Consider the following 19,410-nt stretch of genomic DNA (forward strand, 5'->3'; position numbering starts at 1 on the left):
GGTGGCAATAGCAGGAACATGGTTCCTGTGGTGGTGGCAATAGCAGGAACATGGTTCCTGTGGTGGTGGCAATAGCAGGAACATGGTTCCTGTGGTGGTGGCAATAGCAGGAACATGGTTCCTGTGGTGGTGGCAATAGCAGGAACATGGTTCCTGTGGTGGTGGCAATAGCAGGAACATGGTTCCTGTGGTGGTGGCAGTAGCAGGGAACAGGGTCCCGTGGTGGGTGGCAATAGCAGGATCAGGGTTCCCGTGGTGGGTGGCAATAGCAGGAACAGGGTTCCCGTGGTGGGTGGCAATAGCAGGAACATGGTTCCTGTGGTGGTGGCAATAGCAGGAACATGGTTCCTGTGGTGGTGGCAGTAGCAGGATCAGGGTTCCCGTGGTGGGTGGCAATAGCAGGAACATGGTTCCTGTGGTGGGTGCCAATAGCAGGAATAGGGTTCCTGTGGTGGGAGGCAACAGCAGGAAGAAGGTTCCCGTGGCGATAGCAAAAGCAGGAGCAGGGTCCCGAGGTGGGAGGCAATAGCAGGAACAGGGTCCCATGGTGGGAGGCAATAGCAGGAACAGGGTTCACATGGTGGGTGGCAATAGCAGGAACAGGGTTCCCGTGGTGGGTGGCAATAGCAGGAACAGGGTCCCGTGGCAAATCTGTACCTGATCCCTCCACCAGCCCAGGCTGCGTACTCTCACTGTTCTTTTATTTAAATTTAATATAATTTTTACAGGACCTTGAGGTCTCAGTCGGATAGTCCAAAATTTCTTTCCTTGCTGTTCAGATAACCAACGTTGTTCTGTATACCTCAGCGATGTCAAAACTGTCTTTGAAGGTAGCCCATTGTTTGACTACAGTTTGTCCCACCAATCTTTGGTCCATTCTGTCCAGCCACCTCTGTTCTTGCCCCATTGAAGTCAGCTCTTCCCCAGTTTATTAATCTTACTCTGGACTGTTCTTTGAACTTTTCCGTCATCATCTTAAATCTTATGATATCGTAATCACTGTCCTCTTCATAGAATCTCTAAAATGTGGAAGCAGACCATTCAACCTGTTGAATCCATACCAACTCTCTGAAGAGCGTCCCACCGAATTGCTGTCACCCTGCATTTCCCATGGCTTATCCTCCTGTCCCAGACACTACGGGGCAATTTTGCATAGCCAATCCACCTAACCTGCTCACCTTTGACTGTGGGAGGAAACCGATGCAGACACAGGGTGAGTGTGCAAATTTCACACAGATAGTCACCTGAGGCTGGAATTGAACCCAGGTCTCTGGTGCTGTGAGGCAGCAATGCTAACCACTGAGCCCCCCACCCCTAAATGTTCACTCACTGACACTTGAATTATTTAACCCATCTTGTTCCCAAGAATCCGTTCTGACCGTTTCTCCTTGTTGGATTGCACATGCACTGCTGGTAAAAGTTTTCAATCTAGGATTGCTTGTCTATCATTACGCTTTACAGTAAGAAACTTCAGAAAGTTGTGTGCACAGCCCAGACCATCATGAAAGCCTACCTCCCATCCATGGACTCCATTTACCCTTTTTGTTGCTGCAGAAAGGCTGCCAATATCATCAAGACCCCTCCCATCCCGATAATGCTCTTTTCCATCAGGCAGAAGAAATAGAAGCTTGAACACACACACCAGCAGGTTCAAGAACAGCTTCTTTCCTGCTCTTTTTAGCCGCTCTAACTTCAAAGTGTTGATCTTGCTCTGTGTGCCCCCTGTGCAGCCATAAACTTATATACCTCGCTCTGTCCAAGCACCCTATGATCTATTTGATCTTGTTTGCTGTGATCTGCCTGTACTGCTTGCAGAACAAAACTTTTCATTGTACAAGTGACTAAATCAAATCAGTAGCAGTATCCTAGTCGATATCCAGGTAGTTAAAATTCCCAAGTATAACTACTCGATGTTTGCACCTTTCTGTAATTTTCTTGCATATTGTTCCTCTACATCCTCCTCACTGGTTGATGGTCAGTAGTCGATATCGAACAATGTAATTGCATCCTTTTTTTCCTTAGTTCTACCCAAACTGACTCTATTGTTGAACTTGTGAATCATCTTTCTGCAGCACTACAATTCTTTCCTTAAACCTCCTTTATTCTTTTTCCTATCTTTTCTGAAAACCTTATAAGCAGCAATATTTAGCATTCACTACTGCCTTCTTTCATCCATCTCTGTACTTTAGTCACAGCATTATAATTCCACATGGCAAGCTGCACCAATTTGTGCATTTCCTTACATAGTGGAACCCTGATATAGACTCTGTTTCTTTCTGCAGTTCGATCTATTAAGTTACTGTTCTCTATTCTGATGCTATCTGTCTCTTAGTGTTTTGTGCATCTGGTATTATCTGATATACTCTCTTTGTTCCCATACACCTGCAGAGTTAAAGACCCCCACAACTGCATGAGCAAGGAACTCAATCCTGGTTCCAGTCAGGTGCAACCTGTCTAGCTTCTCCAGATGCCATATCCCTTGCAATCATCTCCCAGACCATCCATAACCTCATCACCTCAGGGCATCTCCCATCCACCGCCTCCAACCTCATAGTCCCACAACCCCGCACCGCCCGTTTCTACTTCCTGCCCAAAATCCACAAACCTGACTGCCCCGGCCGACCCATTGTCTCCGCCTGCTCCTGCCCCACCGAACTCATTTCTACATACCTTGACACGGTCCTGTCCCCCTTAGTCCAAGAACTCCTCACCTACGTTCGGGACACCACCCATGCCCTCACCTCCTCCATGATTTTCGCTTCCCCAGCCCCCAGCACCTTATCTTCACCATGGACATCCAGTCACTATACACCTCCATCCCCCATCACGAAGGCCTCAAAGCCCTCCGCTTCTTCCTTTCCTGCCGAACCAACCAGTACCCTTCCACTGACACTCTCCTGCGACTGACTGAACTGGTCCACACTCTTAACAACTTCTCCTTCCAATCCTCCCACTTCCTCCAAACCAAAGGAGTAGCCATGGGCACCCGCATGGGCCCTAGCCTGCTTCTTCGTTGGATATGTGGAACAGTCCATCTTCCGCAGATACATTGGCACCACCCCCCACCTTTTCCTCCGCTACATTGATGACTGCATCGGCGCTACCTCGTGCTCCCACGAGGAGGTTGAACAGTTCATCCACTTTAGTAACACCTTCCACCCCGACCTCAAATTTACCTGGACCGTCTCAGACTCCTCCCTCCCCTTCCTAGACCCCTCCATCTCTATCTCGGACGACCGACTCAACACGGACGTGTACTATAAACCGATTGACTCCCACAGCTACCTAGATTACACCTCTTCCCACCCTGCCCCCTGTAAAAACGCCATCCCATATTCCCAATTCCTTCGCCTTCGCCGCATCTGCTCCCAGGAGGATCAATTCCAATACCGAACAATCCAGATGGCCTCCTTCTTCAAAGACCGCAATTTCCCCTCAGACGTGGTTGATGATGCTCTCCACCGCATCTCCTCCACTTCCCGCTCCTCCGCTCTTGAACCCCGCCCCTCTAATCGCCACCAGGACAGAACCCCGCTAGTCCTCACCTACCACCCCACCAACCTCCAGATACATCGGATCAACCTTCGTCATTTCCGCCACCTCCAAACGGACCCCACCACCAAGGATATATTTCCCTCCCCACCCCTATCAGCGTTCCGGAAAGACCACTCCCTCCGCGACTCCCTTGTCAGATCCAGTCAGATCCACACTTCCCACCAACCCAACCTCCACTCCCGGCACCTTCCCCTGCAACCGCAAAAAATGCAAAACTTGCGCCCACATCTCCCCCTTCACTTCCCTCCAAGGCCCCAAGGGATCCTTCAATATCCATCAGAAATTCACCTGCACCTCCACACACCACCGCCTTCTTGACCTGCAATCTTCTTCCCGACCTGTCCGCCCCCACTCCCTCTCCGGCCTATCACCCTCACCTTAACCTCATTCCACCTATCGCATTCCCAACGCCCCTTCCCCAAGTCCCTCCTCCCTACCTTTTATCTTAGCCTGCTTGGCACACCCTCTTCATTCCTGAAGAAGGGCTAATGCCCGAAACGTCGATTCTCCTTCTCCTTGGATGCTGCCTGACCTGCTGCGCATTTCCAGCAACACATTTTTAAGTTCTGATCTCCAACATCTGCAGTCCTCACTTTCTCCTAATCAGTCCTAATGTCCCAAGAATGTAAAGCCCTCCCTCCTGCACCATCTTCTCAGCCATGCATTCATCTGTCTCATCCTCTTATTTCTCATTCACATGTGACACTGGGAGTAAACTGAAAATGACTACTTTTGAGGTCCTTCTTGTTAGTGTTCTATGAAGCTTTCTAAATATTGTTTGAAGGACCATATTGTTCTTTCTACCTTGTTATTACTGTCAATGTGGACCAATTGCTTATCCTCTCGCCAGAGAATAATCTGCAGCGGCTCTTTGATATGCTTAATCCTTGCACCAGGGAAGGCACCATACCAACCTGTCTGTGGTCTCAGAAATGTCTTTCTGTTCCCTTAAGTAATGAATCTCCCAACAGTCCTGCTCTCCTCCTCCATCTTTGTTCCCTCTTGTCTTGCTGGGTCATCCATTGCTGCAATTTTCCAAAGAATCTTCTTCATAACAGAAAATCAATTGGAGAGTGAGATTTTGGGGGACTTCTGCATTACCTGCCTGGTTGTCCAACTGCCTGGCATCATCCATTTCTTACCTTTGTGGTGTAACCCTTTTATCTTTATAGATCTTTGCTGATGTGTGACAGTGACTCCAACTACCATTTGAGTATCCACACCCAAAGCTTGTGCAGCTGGGGAAACGGCCCTGTGTTTATGTTGGTCTTGAAGTGTCCATGAATCTCCATGCGCACAGGATTGGTCTTAAGCTTGGCTGAGCTTCCATGCTCTATTTTAATCTTACTTTTATACTCCTTATTATAAGTTTATTTGTCTTGTGCCTAGGTTGTTTTAACAGTGTATAGTTTTCAAAATTTTAAAGTTCGAACAGCAGCTGCTGATAAAGAAACACCTCCGCCCTCTGCTTCACTGAACTCCCCACTCAGCAAGTTTAATGTCTTGCAATAAATCTTCCGTACTTAATGTACCTCTTTCTTTCTAAGCACTGAATTCCCACTTTGAATCAAATTCACCCAGTATTCATTTTGTCTTGGCTTGCTCTCGTTTAGTTAATTCTTGTTTATTTTAACTACTCCTTTGTCCCTTTTCATTCTAATATTTTTACATTTTTGCTGATGCTGAACCTCACCCATATCTATAGCCATTTGATCTTGCCACCTCCATGTTCTTAACCTCTTCTGAGTACATTCCTAGACAGATAGACTATTTAGAGCTCAGAAGGAGTGCTATTTAGCCCATCATGTTTGTGCTGGTCCAAAAAATCTGATAACACTAATCCTATATTCCACCTTTTGGCTCATAACCCTTGAGGCTATGGCAACACAAGTGAATATCTAAATCATACTGCTTTTGTGTTGAGAGTTTCTGACTCAACCATTGACTCTGTGACTCTAAGAGTCATACTGGACAAAGCATTAAATCTGTTTCTCTTTTCATGGGTGCTGCCGGACGTGCAGAGTTTCTCCAGCATTTTCTGTGTTTGTTTCAGAGTTTTATCATATACAGCATATTACTTTTATAAGATTAAAGTTAAAACTCACACAACACCAGGTTATAGTCCCAATGTGTTTATTTGAAAGTATAAGCTTTCGGAGCACTGCTCCTTCTTCAAGGAGCTCAGCAATAATATCTTCTCCTGTCCAACTATGTATTTTTCCTAGAATTTCCAAAAAAGCCTTTGCCCTTTTCCTCATCTACATTTAATTTTTGTCAGGTAAACAGTCATAAGTGTGATAATGACATATGTATTCCAACTCTCTTGTTGCTTTACTTTCCATCCCTGTTTTCCATGATTGCCAGAATTTCTTTCAGTTGAATATTGAGATAAACATTGTGAAACTATTTCACTTGGATCTCCTCAGAAACTTTGCTCACTTGCTACAGATATGTCATCTTCCCTGGCTCATCCAGATTGTGCCCGCCTTCAGGTGCTGGATGACATAAAGCTTAGTGAATTCCACCTTCTCAGATTTACACTTGTCTGAATCTACTCACTGCCAGCAAAATCTGAGGAGGTGTTGCTGTTGCCTGTAGACTAGATGTTACCTTCAGTCTCCCCAGCCTTCACGGTCAGTAAACTACTACTTGTTCTACGAATCATATTATATCCCATATGAAGTGCCAGTCATCCAAACATCCTGTTCTCACTGTGCACTGGCTTTGTCGTTAGTATATTTAGTTAGAACATACGTATCTTCAAATTTATTAATTTCCACACCCTGACCTCCTCTGGCTGCCCTTCAATGTCGTGAATCCCTCAACTTATCTGTCAATCTTTTGTGGCTATTTCTAGCTGTTTACCTACAGCCTTTGTCATGTTCGGTATCTTTGTCATTTTCTTTTGACATTGGAGTCCTGTGCATTTGATTGCCTCTGTTGCATCACTATAATTGGTTCTTCATGCATACATTTCCTCTCTAATTTCAGACTTTCTTCCCGAAACCTCTCCTCCTTTTCTACTTCTCCCGACAGTTTTAAAAATCTGTGAATTCAAGTTCTCTCACTAAACTAACTCTTTCAATTCACGATGAAACTCAGTTATATGAAATCATGTCCTTGTGGGGAAATATGTGGTTCGTATCGTATTTGATGATCGTTACATTCCCACTGCCTCAGTTCATGATCTCTCAAATTATGAAAGGGTTGAAGCTGCAGTAGAGTGATTCTTCCTGGATTAGAAAAAACAAACAAAGGTTCTACTTCCATGTTGTGTGTGTTACCTTATCTTCAGCTTTGAAAAAGTGCTTTTATAGATAGCTTTTTGTTATATGATTCCATTTTTTAATGTCGTTGTCCTCACTGTGTTTATAGAAGGTTTGGAATCAAAGTGTAATTTTATTCTTGGGTTTTACTATCTATTAAGTAATCCATCACGTGGTCACTGCCTCAGATGATAGTGACCAAATCATCATTTGTACTTGGATGGTGTGCTTTCAGTTGCCCTCTTGGTCAAAAAACCATAGTTGTTCATTTACAAGTATATTAGCAAATTACCTCTTGTGATACTCTCGCTGTGTTTGAACACTGGAACAGTGTTTAGATGCTTAGTCACTGACAACCTGTCCCATTAATGTTAGTATTCTCATTCAAATGACGATCAAAATGCTTCATAATATGAAAAAGATCCAAAGAGATGCATTTTGGGATTAATAGCCAATCTCTGCTGTTGCTGAATGTTTCTTTAGATTTCCAGTTATTTTGCCCTTTTCAGAAAAAGAACCTAGCAAGAAATGGCAGCTGCCTTGTTGTTTTTAGATGTAAATGAGTTATTGCTTCTTTTTATACATTATCCACAAAAGATTGACAGATAAGTTGAGGGATTCAGACCAACTCATGCATTAACGTCTGAATCTTCATTGTTGCTGGGGAAGCAAGATGACAAAGTATTGAAATAAATGTATGTAAATACATAGTAAATAACAGACTATAAATAAAAGAAATGCTTGGATGTTGTCCATGTGAATTTTCTAAAAGATGTTTGATAAGGTATCTTGTATAGAAAAAAAAGCACACCAAGTGGGAAACAGGTAGAATAAGAAGCTGACCAATGGGTTAAAAAAAACTATCGGTTAGGTAAAATTTCCAGGCTAGAAGCATGAGACAGTGATGTGCTATAGTGGCACAATAATACAGAATGCAGGTACGTATAGAGTGCGGATAAAATGAAGTTGAAAGAAGCATCTTATAAATGCCTTTAGGAGGATTTAGAAGAATTAGTAGATTGGATTAGACAAATGCAGCGTAAAATTTAACACCATTTGTTTTATGAAGTGTAAGTAAGGGATAAATGTACATGAAATGGAAATATTTTATAAAGTGCAAAATACCAATTGAACTTGAGGGTTTTTAATACAGGGGAGAGGTTAGTGTTCCATACTTTCCACTGGAATTAGCCTGAAATTGGTGAAAGCAGCATAAATGTAAGTGACTCTAGGTGCATGTTGCACAAGCATAAATTTAATATACTTGGTCTTTAATAATACTGACTTAAAACAAAACATTATTCCAGAAACTGGCTGCGTCCACAAACCTGACCAGGCCCCAAATCTGAATAACAAACATAGCAAGTTTCTGGTAATTCATTTACAATCTTTGAAGGAACATCTTCAAATTTAATTTTTACTTTAAAGGCACTAGCAGATACATTTCAGATGTTTTTAGATAAACATGGTAAAACTTTCCAGTTGGCAGTGAACTAGTGAATGGTTCAGTTTCATCTTAGAAATTTATTTCAGTGAGTTTAAAACCAGCTAGTTGATTTGACATTTAAACTTTTTTTGTTTTAAGCCTGTTTCAGCCATATTATTGAAACTGCATCATTTAACCACTCTTAAATCTATCAACACAGTCTTTTTAATGCAAGGGAAAAAGAAATCTATTATGCTGTCTGATTGCGCTTATTGGAGATTTATATGTTTTATCATTCTAATAATGTTGATTGGAGAATCGAGCCACAATATCACTTCAAATAAAACTGCAGAATGTCAAGGGCAATTACGCACCTTTTACGCACCTGAAAGGAAACAGTACCCTGGTATATCTAAACGAACATATGATATCCTGTGTTTGATAATTAGGCATATAGAATAAAGGCTAGGAGAATTTGAAGTAAGAGGGATTTGGACATTCATACTTAAAGGATGGGTTGGCTATGATTTCTGCTAGGATTGTTGGATGATCATTTGGAGTCAAGAGACAGTGGCAGAGAAATCCTGGAATTGAAGCCGAGGCTCCATTATGCATATGTGCATGAATCCTAACTCCAGTGCACCATTAAAGTTTTCAGAATGGTTGTGGACAAAACAGTGCTCTCAATGAACAATTCTTCAGCTCTGTCCCTGAACACAGTCTGGGGTTCTCAAATTTTCAGGCATCAAAGTGAGCTCACAGTACATAAATGTTCTGGAATGCTGGATTAGGAAATATTTACTGGATTTTAGTTTATTTGACTTCTGTGAGTTTAATTTTAGTTGTTTTAACATTAGGTACTATTTCAGTTTATTTTCTGCCTTAATGCTGGGCTGATTAAATTGGTAATTGGTTAATTATTTACATATGGCTCCACACAGTACCCCCATGTTTGGTAACCTAATTAGCTTATGATCAAGTAAATGCTTGGTTTTAAAAGTTTAATTCTTGTTTATAAATACTCTTCATGCCATTGCCTCTCCCTATTCCTGTAACCTCTGTTTGAGCATCTAATAGTTTTCTTCACTTTGTCATCAGCTGCGAAGGCTGTTAGGCTTTGGAATTTCCTTCTGAAACATCTTCACTGTCCTATCTTCCTCTTGTTGAGACATGAAACCTACCACTTTTGACCAAGCTTCTGGTCGCAGGTTTTAAAATCTTGCAATGCTTGTTGTTGAATTTTGTTTTGGTAAGTGCTCTTTTGTAGTACCTTGGGATGTTTTCTTCTACATTAAAGTAGCTATATAAACGCAATTCTTTTTGTGCTGATTTCAGACAATCTTTCTCTGTCCTTTTTAGTTAGTCAGTTCTATAACCTAAGTCTACGTAGGTTTGAGCTTAGTAGCATGAAATTAATATTGAGTTATGAAAGAGTGTGGGAGAGTGGAAATTAGATTGGTGGCTTTCAGAATTTTAGCCTTGATTTGCATTAGGACAGGAACATTCTTCTAGAGTTAACAGTTGTAGGAAATAAAGCAGAAATTGATTGTTGCAAAAAAGCTGGTACAATTCGGAATTCAAACTAACACTAGCAGCTATACAGAGGTATGGTTGTAGGAATAGGAGAATGTTACTAGTAGAAAATGCTGTGTTCAGTCGATATTCAACTTCTTTCACAGACCTGCTCCTATCCATTTGCAACTTCCTGCATCTCTTGTGCTGGACATCAATGAATGGGTGGAGAAATTCATACAAGGGGAAGAGAGCTGTGAAATAATGTGGTGAATGCGAAAATCAATGATTTGGAACTAACAGAGAGTCTTAAGTGGTTAGGTTCTTAGAAAGCTAGATTGAAAAGCCTTTAAACCTCAGGAGTGGTGATCTTTGAGTTACTTGTTATGCCATGCAAAAGATAGACTGAGGAGCAGAATGCTAAAGTGTGACTATAGGCATAGTGTTGGGGAACTAGAGAGATGGCTAGAACAAGGAGCTGACTATCATTAGAACCAAAATGGCACCAACATCTTTTCAGAGAAAGTTATTAATGTCGTGGAGGAGAATTTTAAGGGGGAGTGTAGATAGAGGAGGAGAACAGATTAGTATAATTGTTGAAACAAACAAAAGACTTTGCTGAAATAAAAAGGATTGGAGTTTTATTAAAGGAAATAAAGAGGTAAAGTAATGTTTGTGGAAGGGGAAAGAGATATCAACTCCATATGAAAACAAAGAAGAGAGTTCAAACGTATAAAACAAGCTGTCGTTAGAAGATTTAACATTTATGGAAAGATATGGCTATAATGGTGACATGTCCTGGGTTTAGATAGGACTGAAACCTTAATATTCCTGATTGTAATAGTTTCATGACAGTTATGTGGAAGTAGAAAAGAAAGTGGCAGTGCCAAATGGATGGCAGAGTGGTCACACTGCTAGAACATAATGTTGTCCGAAGGAGTTAGAACTGAATACACATTAACGTAAGGCTAGGAAAAGAGATAATACCATTCTCAGTATTAGACCACCAAACTTTGCAAGTGATACAGAGTGGCAAAGATTTTTAAGGAAATTTGAGAAAAATGTTGGGTAATTTACATAATTCCCATACAGATTGGAATGCTTATAAGTGTGGGTGAAGTGTGAATTGTAATAGTACAAGTTGGCTGACAGAAGCATAAAATCAGTCTATTGGAGAAGTTTGAAAATGTTGTTCCAATGAGATATGTTTCACTGTACTGTCAGTTCAGATGCCATCACTGAAAAGTAGATGTTACATCTTACAAAGATAAAACTCTGTGAACAACTTCCAAGGTTAAAGGTATGGTAAAAGTAACCCCTCAAGACAAATAGAATATGAGAGATGGAAATGTGCATGAATTCACAGTCAACATTTCTCACTTTTGAATCTGCACACCTGTCTTCGCCTTAACCTCCTTGCAGTAGCAATAAGAGATTGATTCAGAAACCAACCAACCAATCAGTCAAGCAGAAACCAACAGGAGATTTCATTGGGCTTCTTAGACTCATTGACAGAACCCCAAGAGAAGGAAGATTTTATTGAGATTTCCTTTGTTGGCATAAAAGAATTGCTTCATATTGTTAACTGTCAAGGCTCTCGAGTGGAAAGCTGTTGCGTGACAGTTGTGTAAAACCATGGGTTGTTAGTTAATGGACTCCAGGTTTCTTGAAATTTTATGGCCTCCTGGAGTCAATGAGCCAACTTTATATGAATTGTAACTACAGCTTCTTTAGATTTTTTTTTAAAGGAGTTGCTTTTAAACTTTTGGTTGTGCTTCAGCTCCAGGCTGGGATGGAGAGAAGCTGCTAAATTGGAGGACTTCCTCCATGGGTCTGCTTCTCGGCCTGGCTAAGGTGGTTGTTAATATGTCCAGGCAGTGAGTCATTGAGGAGGACATTGTATCTGTCTGCCTGGTTCTCTTCCATGGTTACGTCCGTACTTGTGTGATGTTGGACAGGGAGCATGTGGTGCTCATCAGTATGCTTCAGTTCTTCCATTATCGGCGGGCATGGTGGAGTTTGGAGTTCATCATTCTTAAATTTTAAAATTCCTTTTCAATTTAGATTTATCATTGCAACACGCCTTAAGCTGTCATTTTAATTTGGTTTAATTTAACTATTTGGTATGTTATAAGATAGTTGAAAGGAGGATCAGTGGTAGTATACAATTACAAGCCACCAGTGGTTGTACCCAGACCTCTTTATAACACATATAAGCGTAGATAAACGAATTGCAGCTGGGTAATCATTATGCAAAGATCAAGACTAAAAATTTAAAGATCTACTTTTGGTTATTTCTGACAGAGTTCTATTCATGTCTTTCTTTACAGCTTTATCCGTGTTAGGCTCTCTCCCATACCTGCTGACAGTAATTGTGGGAAGAACAGTTTATTTGTAGTGCATAGGTTTTTAATTAAGATTATTCACAAAACAGTTGTTGATTTGTTTAATTTGAAGAATTTGTATTTTATTTGTTCTGGCATTTAGTAAAATTGCATAAATAAACATACAAATTCCACTCCACTCCTGTGGAACTATAAACACGTACTCGCTTTAATAATCTTTTTGTTTTTCAAGTAGCAAAATTCAGTCAGTGATGTTGGAATGTCTTGGAAAGTAGGGTCAAGGTAGTGGCACTTGTAAACAAATACCTCAGAACTGAGTAGTCTCCATGTCAGTTTAAAACACTGCCAAGTGGTACTGTAGAAAAACATAGTTTTTTCAAGATACAAATCATTTTTTATCTTTAAGTATCTGAAAAGAACAAAATGGATTTCACCATCTAGGTAATAGTTAGACATCTTCGACATTTGGGATATTTCCCACAATGGCAACAGTAATTTACTCATCCATAGCAGCTATAAAATAAATGTAAAGAATGAACAGTTCATCTTGCTGTCTGTTTAACTGTGTTTGACACAGTTCCTGAGGCTTTCTTAGAAAATGTTAATGTTTAAAAAAGTTTGAAAGCCTCCTCAATACCTTTGGCCAGTTTGTAATTAAATCATTGTCATAAAATGTGTCTTTAATACGGTTAGATGTGTACTGAGAAAAGTTAAAAGAATATTTATGATTCAAACAGAAAAGTTAAATATATCAGTAAGCTCGAATTTGATATATTAGTCTTACCAGACCACAAACACACACCACTTCTTTTACTTAAGGAAGACACTCAATAGTCGACTTTGAAGAGTACAAGATAGAATAACTGCTAACATGTCCTTTCTGAAGAAATTTAAAGGCAAATTTGATAGCAAATATTATGAGCAACAGATCTGCTCCTATCCATTTGCAACTTGTTAAAGTTGTATTTTTCCTCCATTCTGTTAGCTGAGGCTAAACTCTTAATTAAAAACAGTAGTAACTACTGAAGATACGAAAACAAATTTATGATTAACTGTTATGACAAGTTTTGAATGTTTTAATTATACAAACCTTATTTTGGACATAAGCTCCCAGTAAAGAGGGGAAAATGGTGAGTGATCTGTTGCAATAATTTTAATAATTCACACTTGTTTCTATTTTTATTTGTATATTCTACTGTTTTGATTATTCAAAATTGTTTTCAGAAATAATAAGAATGAGTTGTACAGTAATTGTGTTTAATTATATGCAGGTGGACAGCATTATTCTGATTTTCACAAACACATATAAAGAAGCATTTATTGAAACTGGTGTGAGATAGGAGATGTATGCTTGTAAATGAAATAAAAATGTAAGTAAATGGAAGAGTAGATAAAGATGGCTCTAATGCATAAAGATGGCACCTTCACCAACTAACTTTCTGGAATACAATGTGGTAGCTGAGAATGATTGATTGTCTGAAAGAAAAATGAGAAAGGTGACAACAATCTCTTAACCATTCTGAGAAATGGTCAAAAAACAGTGTGAATTATTGGGGCATGTTTACCAGTTGACGTTTTTTAGAGTCTGAACAGTATGACCAACAGAAGAATATAAAGGGTGTTTGGTCAAGTGTTAATTACATCTCTGGTAGGGATATGGTCTTTATGTTGTCACTTCCGACTAAAGTAACATCAGAAATATAGTATTTTGTGTGCTAGGTGCCGATCAGTTAGATGCTAATGAATGTTTGTAAATTTCTTACACAAAGAGTTTTGAAAAATAGCTGGTTCTTCATGGAGGGTTATACTATGGGTATTAATATATTGTGTGTGAAAGATTGCAGAATTCAAGTTAAAGATCTCTGGTTTATTGTTAGTGTTTACAATTCAAGGTTGTGCGAGGTAAAGATAGGTTCTTGGTTTTATGTTGATCATGTTTTGGAGGGGAGAGTCCCTGTTACATTAGGTGTCTGCTGACTTGATAAAAACAGTCCTGAGGATTTGCAGCCATGGTGGAGCAAATGGAAGATTCGGCAATGATACAGAGAATAGAGGACTTGATGATTGCTGGAAGTTTGAACTGTACAGAGACTGGATGCAAATGTTAGTGCAATGGATAGGTTAAAGAAACTTGGAATAAGGATGGAAAGACCTTTGGCAGAAGTGGTTATCACAGCAGAAGACAGCATTGGAATACCGATGATAGGCAAATTAATCACGTGCATACCCAAGAAATAATTAATGGGCACTTGAGGTGTATCAATTTGCAATGAATTACTCAAAGTGAGCTGTTGTAGTGCTGTGTTAGTGTCCCTACCTCTGAGCCAGGAGGTTTCGGTTCAAGTCTCACCTGCTCTAACATAACATCTCTAAATAGATTGATTAGGAAATAGCTGAATTGCTAAAAGTAGAGACATACGCACAGAGTTCTGAGACAGAAGATGAAGATAACATTGAATCCCAATTGTACTGGTCACAAGGAGTTTTAGTTTTTGTTGAATGTATTAGTCATGCACTCATCTAACTGTATAGTGCAAGAACGAGTTTGTACTTTGAAAAGAAGTGGAACAATGATTAGTGTTATCTGATTCATTAAGTGGTGAGGATTAGCATGTGGTTACATGTTCAGTGGTAGTGTCTCTACCGCTGGACCAATAGTCCCTGGTGTTTTGTAACGTCTCTGAATAGGTTGATTAGAAAATCTCAAAGTTATACTTGTTTTAGGTTTTGTGGTGACATTGCATTCAGACCATTATGAAAGTTGTAATTCCACGTTATATTTTGGATTCAGCCATTTTTATGATGTAGTTTCTAGTGAGATATCTTTGTTTGAAAAAGACAGGAGTAAAACATATGGCATTGTAAAGCAATTATTTTTGGGAAGTAAGGGGTCTACAGTTCATCCAGTTAGAACATTATAGTATCCTCTGAATAACACTAAGATTTCTTATCAGGGTTATTCAAGTCATTATGAACAACTAGCAGTCTTCAAAGTGACGTGCAATATTTATAAATCCAATTTGTCAAAGATTTAAAAACTGAGTTGCTAAAGGTTGCAGGTGTTATTGTGGAAGAGGAATAGAGGAATGAAAATGGCAATAGTGTATCAGAGGATGCTACTGCATCTAATGTAAACCTTTCATTGATACATGATTTTAATAAAGTCTGCCCATGGATCAAAAGAAATATTTCCATTCTATGTTTCATAAATCTGGCAACAATTTTTGGTAAGGGCCGAGGGCTATTATAGACAAAATAACGGAGAAATGATTAGGTGCTGGATATAACGACACCAGCTACATTTCTTACTAATGGTGGCAAGAAGTTTGCCAAAATAAGTTGAAAGGCGTTTCGAAAACTTATATGTGATAGCCATGACCACTGCAGCTTAAGGTCCTTTGAGCAATGAAGTCAGTGAAAGGAATCATCCAGTGAAAGATGAAATGCTGTATAAAATCTTAGCTGATGAAGCAGCTTACAAGTTGACAATTGCTATAGCATAGATGGTTAAGTAAAGAATTGGTTTCAGATCAATTAGTCTATGTGTAAATACTAAATTGCCTTTTGGCTTATGCAATAGACCTCCTGCCCCAAAGGATGTCTACAATTACTTTTTTTTTGGCACATTTGAAGATATTTTCCAATCACCTGTTTAGAGTAGATTACTTAGAGCATGGAAACAGACCCTTCAGCCCAACAAGTCCACACCGATGGTCCGAACAGCAACCCAGACCCATTCCCCTACATTTACCCCTTCACCTAACACTATGCAATTTAGCATGGCCAATTCACCTAAACTGCACATTTTTTTGGACTGTGGGAGGAAACCCACGCAGACACGGGGAGAATGTACAAACTCCACACAGACAGTTGCCTGAGGCGGGAATTGAACCAGAGTCTCTGGCTCTGTGAGGCAGCAGTGCTAACCACTGTGCCACGGTGTTATTTTACAGTTCTGGAGCAGGTACGACTTGAACTGGGTATCATATGCATTTAATGTAGAGGGACTGGCCTGCATCAATGCCAAGGTCTCAGACAACATTGAGAGAGCTTTGAGACATTATAAAATAATCTAAGACATAATTTGATTTGACAAAATCTGATGTATAATGAGAGGGTCATGAAAAAGGTAACAGATCGTACTGGTAAAATGGTACTTACCAAACATAGGAGTCAATCTGTTTACGATTTATTAATTGGGGTTAATTAAAGAATCTCATACACTGAGCAGAAGCAAACAGCGTTTTGTGGTAAAGATCCCAAGGAATAGAGTGATGTAGATCAAAAAATGGATCGTGGTAATGTGAGTTTCTATGATAGGGGCAATCATGTCCAAAGACCCATTACCTGATGTGGGTACTCAAGATATATAGTGGAGAGATGCCACACTTATGGAAATGCAAGAAAAGGTGGTAGTTATAGGTTGTCGTCTTGGTGCCAGGGTCAAGGATGTCTCAGAGCGACTGCAGGAGATTCTGAAGGGGAAGGGTGAGTAACCAGTGATCTCGGTACATGTTAGTACCAACTGCATAGATTAGGTCCCACAAGCAGATTGTAAGACATATAAGCCTCATGGGGAGGCAATGGTGCAGTGCTATTATCACTGGACTGTTAATCAGCGATCCAGGTAATATTCTGGGGAGTTGGGTTCAAATCTCACCACAGCAAATGATGGATTATGAATTCAGCAAATATCTGGAATTAAGAGTGTAATGATGACAATGAATCTATTGTCAATTGTCAGAAAAAACCCATCTGGTTCACTAATGTCCTTTAGGGAAGGAAACTGCCATCCTTACCTGGTCAGACTGAAATGTGACTCTGGACCCATAGCAATGTGATTGACTCTTAAATGCCCTCTAGGCAATTAGGCAAGGGCAATAAATGCTGGTGGCCTAGACAACGATGCCCTTGTCCTGTGAATGAATAAAAAAAGGGACCTAAAAGATGTTAATCTTAAGATGACTATCAGCACACTTGCTAGCAAGAGTAAAAGTAACAGGATATATTAGATGAATATGTGACTGGAGAAATGGTATAGAATGGAAGGATTCTGTGTCCTGAGATATTGGGACTGATATAAATAGGATGTAATGCATTTGGGCAGGCCTGAGGTCACTATCCAGGGCAGGTGGAGGGTGGTGTTTTTGATGATGATTGAACTAGAATAGCAAGGGGATGGGAATCGGAGGAGGGGGAAACAAAGATAGAAAGCAATGACAGAAGAGTAAGAAAAAGACATTGAAGATAGAAAAACAAGGGCAGAAAATAAATGGGGCCAAATGCAAAATAAAGCTAAGGTGAGTAACAAGGTAAAAATAAAGCTGAAAGACTTTTGTGTTTCAGTACGCAGACCATTCACCATCAGCCGATGAATTACTAGGGCAAGTAGATATAGTTGAGATGACTGAAGGGTGACCAAGGTGGGAATGGAATGTCCAGAGGCATTTGTTATTTTGGAATGATAAAACAGAAAGGAGGTGGGTATAGTATTGTTAGTAATGGAGTAAAATCAGTGGAATAATGAGGAAGGACATTGGTTCAAAAAATCATGATGTGGAATCTCTATGTATGGAGATAAGAAACACCAAGGGGCAGAAAGCACTCAGGATTTGTCTGTAGGCCCTCAAACAGTAGAGGAGATATAAGAGAAGGCATTAAACAAGAAATCAAAGAAGATGTGTGCAGCAAAAGTACAGTTGTAATCATGGATAACATTTGTTTACATATAGATTGGACAAACCAAACTAATAATAATGATGTTGTGGAGGAGGACTTCCTAGAGTGTGTATGTAATGTTTTGTTTAGACAAATACGTTGAGGAGCAAAGCAATGAACAGGTTATTCAAAACTCCGAACTATGCAATGAGAAAGGTTTAATTTACAATCTTCTTGTCTGGGGTCCTTTGGGGATAAAAACCCAGCAATAATATGATAGAATTCTTCATTAGGATGAACAGTGGAAGGATCTAAGATGTCAGCGATCTGAGAAGATCACACTGCAGAGCTTCGCATCGCAGCAGGAATAGAACGGTCCTTTGACCCACCCAACCCAAGTCATCAGGATTTCTTGGGGCGTTGTAAAGGTTGTGGAGCCCCAGAGTAAAAGTAACAGGATATATTAGATGAATATGTGACTGGAGAAATGGTACAGGTAATTGACTTACCTGTATTTTCAGCTGTCCAGAAATGCCTAAAAAGGGAGGAGGATCATCTGAGACCGGGCCTGCAGCAGCCTTGGAGCCGATTACTCTCCAAGACCTGGTGAACCAGCTCTCGAAATCTCGCGAGATGTTGGGGAAACAGATTGAAGAGAAGCTGGCTCCAGTCTCTCTCAGCTGCAGAAGCATGAGCGGCAGCAAGGAGACCTGGAGAAGAGGATGGATGAGGTGGAGCACAAGGTCACAGTGGTGGAAGCTGATGCCAGTTCATTCAAGGAAGAGATCCAAGCCCCTGAAGGCGCAGGTTCGTAATTTGCGTGACCAAGTGGATGATCTTGAAAACAGGGGCAGGATAAAAACATTTGGATCATCGGTCTGCCTGAAGGTAAGGAAGGTGAGCGGCCTGCGGAATTTGTTGAAGATTGGCTTCCGAAATTCCTTGACTTGGAGACTGGCATGAGAGGATTGAAGAAAGAGAGGGCTCACCGGGTCGCAGCACGGAGGTTGGGTCTGGGTCAACGCCCTTGTCCTTTCCTGGTGCGGTTCCATCATTGCTGGGATAAGGAGAGAGTCATGCAAGCTTCCAGACTCCAGGGAAAGGATCCAAAAGCCCTAATTTACGAGGGGTCCAAGATCATGTTTTTTCAGGACTTTTCAGCAGCGGTGATCCAGAAACGAAAATCGTACGATGGTGTCAAGAGAAGATTGAAGGAGCTTGGGATTCAGTACTCCCCGAGATATCCAGCAGTGCTTCGGATCACCTTAGATGGATCCATGCATCTCTTTGACACATCGGAGAAGTCAAGAGACTTTGTGGACAAAATAACCTAATTTAAACAATTGTAGTATGTATAAATATTGTTGCTTGGGTATGCGTTTATCATTCTGTAAAAGAAATGGAGGAAATCCGGTTGGAGCTTTGTTCTTCCCCTTTTCTTTCCTCTATTGATAATAATTTGGTTGAAACTATGTCTGGCGGTGGTTAAGATGTACATTTTAAATTTCTAAGTTAGGACATACCAAAGGATGGGTGGGGTATTTATTCCCTTTTTTTTTATAAAAGAATGGGTTTTTTTATTCATATTGATATTCTATGGGGTGTTTATTCTTTTTAGCTTGTGCTTGTGATGCGGCTCTAGCTGGGA

At 40.4% G+C, this 19,410-nt stretch overlaps 1 protein-coding gene across 4 annotated transcripts in view; it reads left to right on the forward strand.

Annotated features, from left to right (window-relative positions):
• The window catches only part of pcgf5b (polycomb group ring finger 5b), a 179,804-nt gene that overhangs the window by 8,684 nt on the left and 151,710 nt on the right, over positions 1-19,410 (forward strand). The gene's annotated exons all lie outside the window — the stretch shown is intronic.

Source organism: Chiloscyllium plagiosum, chromosome 22, assembly GCF_004010195.1.
Source record: "Chiloscyllium plagiosum isolate BGI_BamShark_2017 chromosome 22, ASM401019v2, whole genome shotgun sequence".
Classification (NCBI taxonomy): Eukaryota; Metazoa; Chordata; class Chondrichthyes; order Orectolobiformes; family Hemiscylliidae; genus Chiloscyllium; species Chiloscyllium plagiosum.